The 9,493-nt window shown below is 43.8% G+C and overlaps 1 protein-coding gene across 4 annotated transcripts in view; it reads left to right on the top strand.

The window, feature by feature from the left end:
• The first annotated feature begins 2,122 nt into the window (after positions 1-2,122).
• The window catches only part of LOC132863806 (adhesion G protein-coupled receptor L1), a 108,479-nt gene continuing 101,108 nt past the window's right edge, over positions 2,123-9,493 (top strand). For 2 of the 4 annotated variants that reach the window (XM_060896794.1, XM_060896793.1), the window contains exon 1: positions 3,397-3,889. The gene's annotated coding sequence lies outside the window, so the exon portion shown is untranslated. Of the gene's footprint in view, positions 2,775-3,391; positions 3,890-9,493 lie in introns of those variants that run through there. The other 2 variants (XM_060896795.1, XM_060896797.1) reach the window with 2 other exon arrangements.

The following is a 9,493-nucleotide window of genomic DNA, read 5'->3' as shown; positions in this document are numbered from 1 at the left end:
GCAGATCACATGGTACAGGTACAGATGACATGGACCTGGTACAGATGACATGGACCTGGTACAGATGACATGGACCTGGTACAGATCACATGGACATGGTACAGATCACATGGACATGGTACAGATCACATGGTACAGGTGCAGATCACATGGACATGGTACAGATCACATGGTACAGGTGCAGATCACATGGTACAGGTGCAGATCACATGGTAAAGGTGCAGATCACATGGTACAGGTGCAGATCACATGGTAAAGGTGCAGATCACATGGTACAGGTACAGATCACATGGACCTGGTATAGATCACATGGACCTGGTACAGATCACACGGACCTGGTACAGATCACACGGACATGGTACAGATCACACTGGTACAGATCACATGGACCTGGTATAGATCACATGGACCTGGTACAGATCACACGGACATGGTACAGATCACACTGGTACAGATCACACGGACCTGTTACAGATCACATGGACATGGTACAGATCACATGGTACAGGTGCAGATCACATGGTACAGGTGCAGATCACATGGTACAGGTACAGATGACATGGACCTGGTACAGATGACATGGACCTGGTACAGATGACATGGACCTGGTACAGATCACATGGACATGGTACAGATCACAGGGACATGGTACAGATCACATGGTACAGGTGCAGATCACATGGTACAGATCACATGGACCTGGTACAGATCACATGGACATGATACAGATCACATGGACCTGGTACAGATCACACGGACATGGTACAGATCACATGGACCTGGTACAGATCACATGGACCTGGTACAGACCACATGGACCTGGTACAGATCACATGGACATGGTACAGATCACATGGACATGGTAAAGATCACAGGGACATGGTACAGATCACATGGTACAGGTGCAGATCACATGGTACAGGTACAGATCACATGGACATGGTACAGATGACATGGACCTGGTACAGACCACATGGACCTGGTACAGATCACATGGACCTGGTACAGATCACATGGACATGGTACAGATCACATGGACATGGTACAGGTGCAGATCACATGGTACAGGTACAGATCACATGGACCTGGTACAGATCATATGGACATGGTAAAGATCACAGGGACATGGTACAGATCACAGGGTACAGGTGCAGATCACATGGTACAGATCACATGGACCATATGTGTGTGTGTGTGTGTGAGAGAGAGAGAGAGAGAGAGAGAGAGAGAGACTCACGGTGAATTTCTTTTTGCTTTCTCAGAAAACTCTTTCTCTCTTTTTCTCTCCTGACCTCATTCGGTCCCATGCCCTCTCTCCTCAGAGCTCGACCGATTGATCATTAACCCTCCCCTCATTCCCTTACTGCACCCTTTTGAACTGATCCAGACACACACACACACTCACACATACACACTCACACTCACACACACACATACACACACACACACACACACACACACACACACACACACACAGTGAAGCTCTACTGTAGAAGTACGTGACTGAAGTTTGCACAATAGAGCACAACACAACTTTTTTACTTACGACACACACACACACACACAGTCTGGATCAATACAGTACATAAAACACGCTGTTATGAAAACAAACAAAAACATGATGTCACTGTAGCAACACGTCCTGAAGAGTTTCCTTTCCTTTATTCCACAATTTATCAAAAACAACAACATTATTTTAACTTATTTATAAAAAGTTGTGCTATTTTATAACATCCATGAAACAAGAACAGCTAGAACCCCTTGAATCCTTCACCAGTCGCCCCTATGATCAGCTTCCTTTGTCCTTCACAATGATCAACTCTGTGCTACAGAGTCTGATTCTTTTTTTTAATAAATTTTTAATAAAAAATCAAGAAAACAACAAACAAATAAACAACCTACACATAGAAATATTCATACAGTCTCATATAATGGTTGAAATGATATGAAATTATATTAAAATTTAAATTAAACCCCAAAAAGGGTTTACAAGCTTGAGATGTGTTATGAGAGCCATGAGGGCTCCCTCTGCTGGCTTGCAGAGGATTTGCTGCACTTTACCATCAGGACTCCTATTCCCACAATCCATTGCACCAGCAACTCAGCACACCTGTTTCCTGTTTGTAATCACCTGGTCTATTTAAGCTCACTCAGAACTCTCGTATGACGCGAAGTATTGTTAGCCTGTCTGCATTCTGAGTGTATTTCTCTGTTCAATCTATTGCCTTGTTTTGACCCTGCCTGTTTTTCGTGATTGTTTGCTACCTGCCCTGACCTACGCCTGGATTATTGACTACTGCTTTTGGATTTCCTTTGTTGTTGCTGTTTGCCTGGTGTTTTGACCCTTGCCTGTTTTTGGATTTTGCTAATAAACCTCCATTTGGATCTAACCGGTTTCACGCTCATGACAAGATGGAGATCAAATTTAATTGAATGTAATGGAAGAACTCGAAGACTTTTCCAGATTATTTTTTGTCGGGACAAACAGCTCCATCCAGTGATATATTAAAGACGCTTCTATAAAATCGGCCTCCGTTTATGACTCACGGATCCACCCGCATTTCTTTTGTTTCTCTGCCAGTCTCGAAAATAATCACAGGATCAGACGGTGGATAATAATAGTAACAGAGAAGAAGGATGTTTTCTGAAGTAAACAGATCTCTCCTGATCCTGCTGACCAATAGGAATTGTGTGTGTGTGTAGAAATGAGGCACAAGGTCAATATCTCAGAGGAGACAATTCCTGTACGTCATTATTCAGAATAATACACAACGGTGAGAAAAAAAAAATCTGGATCATTCCGGTGAGACAGAGGAAGTTCAGATAAATGGATGAATGGATAGATGGACGAAAGGATAGTTGGATGGATAGGATGGATGGATAGGATGACTGGATGAATGAATGAATGGATGGATGGATGGATGGATGTATAGAATGAATGGATAGATAAATGGGTGAAGGGGAGAACGGATGAATGGAAGAACGGACGGATGGATGGACGGATTTCAAACGTTTTCCACTGTGTGTGAATTGAGAAACACCTTCAGTTTAGGACTCGGATAAGAAGCTACGTGACAACACAATCCAGATGTATTCACGATGACTGCGGACACCAGTGGTGTGTCTTTTTTAGTGTGAGAGACATGTGTCCTATTTCTCTAATAAACGTTCTTCAAAGCAAAGGACGGTTTTGTCCCCCCCAAACGCTAACGTAGAAATAAAGTTTTACAGAGAGAAACAGTTTACACACACATATATATATATATATATATATACGTATATATATATAGTGTGAGTGGAGGAGAGAGGAGTGAGAGGAGGGGAGGAGAGAGAGGAAGGGAGGAGAGAGAGAGGAGTAGAGGAGAGAGGAGGGGAGGAGAAGTGAGTGGAGGAGAAAGGAGAGAGGAGTGGAGGAGAGAGAGGAGAAGTGCGTGAAGGAGAGAGTGTAGTGGAGGAGAGAGAGGAGGGGAGGAGAAGTGAGTGCGCCGCGCAACATCATTTCCACATTTGGTCTGGTGACGGAGAGAGAGAGAGAGAGAGAGAGAGAGAGAGAGCTTTCAGAACAGGACCTAACGTTACGGATTGTTTTTTTTTTTTGTTTTTAAATTCTGATCGTTTTTGTCGTCATTCCGTCCTCTGGTGCCATGAACACCTCAGTGAATGTGGGACAGCTTTACACTCAGTGCGATCAATTTTTAATCCTTTATGCGTCCGCGAAATAAGAGCGAACACGAGAGAGACGGATAAACCGGACGGGAAACGGGGAGAGAGAAAAAACAGGGGCAGACAAAAGAAAGACAAAAGAGAAGAAAACGGGACGGTCATAAAGGAAGAGATGAATGTAGGAGACGAGGTGAAGATCTGAAGAAAGGAGAGTGGAGGAGTGAAGGTAAGATGGGGTTATGGAACAAGGTGTCCATCACAATGTGTGTGTGTGTGTGTGTGTGTGTGTGTGTGTGTGTGTGTGTGTGTGTGACTGGGACAGAGATGAGCCAGACTCTCTGGTGGAAAAAATAAGGACGTCTTTTTAAATGTATATTATGTATATTATTTATTTATTTGTTTGTTTGTTTGTTTGTTTGCACAGTCAGTACATCACATCAGACAGATTTAACCTTGTTGTCTTATGGCTTTCATGTGACATTGGCTACATGCTCAACGCACGTACAAGAGCACGCACACACACTTATAAATAAATAAATAAATAAATAAATAAATACAATTTTCAAACATGTAATAAATGTGTGTATTGACAGGTTGAGGCTGCCACCTTCTGGGTCATTATGGTAAAGGCAGTTGTTATGTTACGTTGTTGGCAAATGATAATTGAGCCCTTGCGGCACCTGTAGTAAAAGAGTCTGTTCCCGGAAGTAAGAAGCAAAGACGTGTTAAGTTGTTCTGCTCAGCCTGTTTATTGTCTTCCACCCGATATACTACAAAGTTTTTTTTTCGGAGGAAAAAGTTTTTTTTTCGGAGGAACCGGGCACGTGTTGGATTAGCAGTTAACATTGAAAATCAGCATGGCTGTGCTAGTCGGTCGCGTGGATGAATACAATGACCCGAACGAGGATTTTGAGTCGTATCTGGAACGTCTGGAGCAGTGGATGTTGGCAAATGACATCGAGGATGAAAAGAAAGTGTGCGTGTTTCTGATGCTTATAAGCTGCTGAAGAATCTGGTGTCACCGACCATACCGAGTACTATGGCGTATGCTGATCTGGTGGGAGCACTGAGCACGCATTACAAGCCGGCACCGATTGTAATAGCGGAACGGTAAAGAGGCGTAACCAGAAAGAGAGTGAAACTGTCTCTGATTATGTGGTGGCTTTGAGGCAGTTAGCTGCTACCTGTGTTTTTGGGCAGTACCTGGATGATGCGCTGAGAGATCGTTTTGTGAGTGGATTATGCTCGGATGCAGTGCAACGCAGGTTGTTGTCTGAGAAGGATCTGACCTTCTCGAAGGCTTGTGAGATTGCAGTAGCAATGGAACTGGCGTCAAAGAAATCGATGGAATTTTTTGGACACAGCGAGCCTCAGCAGGTAAATGCCCTGTCAAGTTCAAGCTTTTCGGAGAAGGGGAGGAAAGGACAGTTTAGACGACAAATTTGATAATAAGATGCAAAGCAAGGGACAGAAAGGAGTAAAAAATTACTTTGGACCACAACAGACATGCTACCGATGTGGGGGAAAACACTCAGCACGTGACTGCAGATTTAAAAATGAAAAGTGTCATACCTGCTCCAAAATTGGACACATAGCCCGTGCATGTAGAAAGGGAAAGGCCATTTCTCAAACTCAGTATGTGGAAGCTGAAGTAAATACATCCAGATTGGATGAAGAGGCTGAACCTTTTGGATTGTATGCAGTATACTCCACCTCAAGGTATGAAAAGGGGTACACAGTGGATGTCGCACTGGATGATAAGAGAACAACAATGCTACTGGATACAGGGTCAGCTGTGTCAGTGGTATCTGAGGATTTCTACCAGACGAATCTGAACCATTTCAGTTTAAAACCAGCCCCCGAGTTAAAGCTAAAATCATATTCAGGCCAAAGTATCGCTGTTCGAGGATACATTATGATTCCAGTGCAGTATGAAACACAGCAAGTTACCCTTCCACTGGTCATTGTAAAGGGAAGTAGACCAGCTCTGATTGGAAGGAACTGGCTAAAGGAACTACACCTGAACTGGAAACAGATTTTCACTGTACACAGGGTGTTTACTCAGGCAGACGGGACTCTAGGAGTGAACGAGGTGTTACAGCGCCACCAGGCAGTGTTCTCTGAAAACCAGGGCTGCATAGAGGGCTTTAGCCAAAATCCGAATAAAACCAGGCACCACACCAATCTTTTGCAAAGCTCGCCCAGTTCCTTATGCATTAAAGGAAGCAGTAGAAAAGGAGCTGGACAGGTTGGAGAAAATGAAGGTGATTTCAAAGACTGAGAAAAGTGAGTGGGCCTCTCCGATTGTCACTGTACCAAAGGCAGATAAAACAATTAGGGTTTGTGGCGACTACAAGGTCAGTATTAATCGGTGTATGGAAGAGCAGACATACCCACTACCTAACGCCGAAGATTTGTTTGCTACATTAGCAGGAGGAACATTGTTCAGCAAGCTTGACCTCTCTCATGCCTACCAGCAGCTGATGTTAGACGAAGAGTCAGAGAAATATCTGACAGTTAACACCCATAAGGGCCTGTACACATTTCATCGCCTCAGCTATAGTGTTTCCAGCACACCTGCGATTTTTCAGTCTGTCATGGACCAGATTTTACTAGGACTGGATCATGTGACATGTTTTTTGGATGATATTCTCATCACTGCTTCATCTGAGGAGATGCATTTAAAAAGACTGTATGAAGTGCTCACACGTCTGGAAAAACACGGTGTCCGGGTGAAACTGTCTAAATGTCAGTTTTTTTAGAGCAGTGTGGAGTATCTGGGACATTGCATCGACCAGGATGGTCTGCACCCCACTAATGAAAAGGTAGCAGCCATAAACAAAGCGCCGGAGCCCAAAAATGTCACTGAGCTGAAGTCTTTCTTAGGTCTTCTTAACTATTACAGCCGATTCCTGCCAAACTCCTCCACCATCCGCCACCCTCTACACAGCCTGCTGAAAAAAGAGGCAAAGTGGGTTTGGACCTCTGAGTGTGCTAAGGCATTTGAAGATGCAAAGCAGCTATTACAGAAAAATAATGTGTTGGTGCATTACGACACACATTTGCCACTCCGGATTGCGTGTGATGCGTCACCCTATGGAGTAGGGGCGGTGATTTCTCATGTCATGAAAAATGGAGAGGAAAGGCCTGTGGCTTTTGCATCAAGGACATTAACGGAGGCTGAAAGGAAATATGCCCAAATTGAAAAGGAGGCCCTTGCCATCATTTTTGGAGTTAAGAAATTCCACAAATATTGATATGGGAGGAAATTCACACTCATTACAGATCACAAACCACTGTTAACTATCCTGGGACCAAAGTCAGCGGTTCCAACTTTAGCAGCATTAAGGATGCAACGCTGGGCTCTCATCCTTATGGCATACAGTTATGATATTGAGTACAGAAGATCAGCTGATCATGCTAACGCTGATGCTTTGTCTCGCCTACCCAGTGCCTCATTAGACAACACAGGAGAAGAGGGAGGTATTTTCTACTTCTCACACATGGAGGAACTACCAGTGAGTGCAAAAGACATTGAGAGTGCTACTTTAAAAGATCCTACACTGAACAAAGTGTGGAGCTACACAATGAATGGTTGGCCAAGTTATGTTCAGGAGGAAGCACTACGGCCTTATTTCATACGTAGGCAGGAGTTGTCAGTGGAACAAGGTTGTGTTCTGTGGGGCCAGCAAGTCATCATACCCCCAGGCTATCGACAGCGCTTACTGGAAGACCTTCATCAGGTGCACCCAGGTATCTGCCGCATGAAAGCTCTCGCTCGCAGTTACATGTGGTGGCCTGGCTGTGATGGGAAAATTGAAGAGCTCGTGAAAGGTTGCTCTATCTGTCAAGCTGTTCAGAAAATGCCAGCAGTCGCACCACTGCACCACTGGAGATGGCCGGAAAGAGTGTGGCAGAGAATTCATATTGATTTTGCTGAAACACAAGCAGTATTTTTTGGTGGTCATTGATAGCCATTCAAAGTGGTTAGAAGTGTTTCCTGTGTCTTCTACCACCTCTCACAAAACCATTGAAGTGCTGCGAAGCCTGTTCTCTGTGTATGGACTGCCAGAAGAGCTGGTATCAGATAATGGTCCACTGCTGGTGTCGAGGGAGTTTACACAGTTCCTGGAGAGAAACGGTATCAAACACACTGCTGTTCCTGCATATCATCCTGCATCGAATGGAGCTGCAGAGAGGTCAGTGCAAATTTTGAAAAGTGCACTGTCAAAGGATGTGTTGGAGGCGGAGAAAAAGGCTCCCTTGCCGCTCAGTCATAGACTTGCAAATGGTTGTACGTTGAAATGGATAAATAATGATGTGTCATGATGATGATGATAATGATAATAATAATAATAATAATAATAATAATAATAATAATAATGTTTCAGATGAAAAAGGAAAACCATTCAGTCCTCTGGGGAGGGGGGATGGGGGGTGTGGAGCTAGAAAGATAGAGAGAAAGAAAGAGAGAGAGATTCATCAATAGGCGACACACGGCACGTTATACAAGAGAAATCCGCATTAGCTCGAATTCCTGTCTGATAACAGAAATAAATCTAAACGTTACAGGCCGTATCCATAACACTGGCTAGTCATCAGCGCCGTAGTAAACAATGTAGTGAAATAACGCTTTACATAAAGTACAGACACAAGGTGACGGGATTCAGGTCAGAAATCTATACAAATTGGATTAAAAAAAGACACCGATATAAGCGCCGATCCCGGAGCTCTGAGTGTTCGGATCATAACAGTGTGACACGGTGTCAGGGGACATCATGGCGCTAAGTACGCGAAGGATCTTATTCCGTGTTAAGCTTCGTAATAACCTGGCGAGGATGAGAAAGCATCGGCTGCTACAAGCTGTTACCATGGACACACTTTTGTTTGTTTATTTATTTATTTATTTATTTAGTCTAGACTTGACCTGTCAATATGTCGGATTGTTACGTCGTAAGGACTCTGTGTAAAACTAGCCATAAACTATAAAAGGTCTCCTGTGGAGAATTCTCATCGAGCGCGCTCTTTTGACGGAGGTAGCCCGCACGGACTCATGTCTTTTTTTTTTTTTTTTTTTTTTTTACGAATACAAACGTAATTGTGGCCATAAACAGAAACAAAGGTGTTTACTGTACAGTATGTTTCGGTGCTAAACATCTACTTCACGACTTCAGGACAGTTTTGACGATCCCTTCCTGCTCCGACAGCCCTCGTAGAGCCAGCGATTTAAATATGGTTTCTGTCCCGATCTCGTCTCTGCGGATCGATCCCGATCAGTCTGAACTGAACTGAACTAGCTGGCAGTCAGATGGCGAGAAGGATTTATGTCTGCTCTACGTCTTCCTGTCACATCGCTATCAGAACGATTATTCCGAGCTTCCAACGAGTGAATTATAGGCGAGCGTTAGCGCAATATTAATTACAGACCGATTTCTTTGAAATGTGGCGGAGGGAGATTTATTTCTGTCATAATACACGTGCAGACCTTTTTTAAGTAAGTAAGGGCATTTGTTATAAAATTCATGCGATAAACAAGATAATGAGGAAGTATGGAGGCAATTAAGTCATCGCCGTTTCAGATTTCGTCCCTAATTGGCCGAGCTCGACACGGCAGACTCGTCCTTTAGTCGCTTGTGATTTAAGCGCACATCCTGCTCCTTAAAGCCTGTAGTAGTTCTGCAGTCTTTCTCCCTCTAATGAACCGTACACCAGCCGAACACACCGTGTTGTTTTTTCTTTTTGACACACACACACACACACACACACACACTCAAACACACACACACACACACGGCCTTATAATTAAGGGGTCAGTAATTAGACGACTGAC

The sequence above is a fragment of the Tachysurus vachellii genome, chromosome 21 (assembly GCF_030014155.1).
Source record: "Tachysurus vachellii isolate PV-2020 chromosome 21, HZAU_Pvac_v1, whole genome shotgun sequence".
Taxonomy (NCBI): domain Eukaryota; kingdom Metazoa; phylum Chordata; class Actinopteri; order Siluriformes; family Bagridae; genus Tachysurus; species Tachysurus vachellii.
The sequence above is the reverse complement of the archived record's forward strand: the minus strand, read 5'-3'. Positions and strand labels throughout refer to the sequence as shown.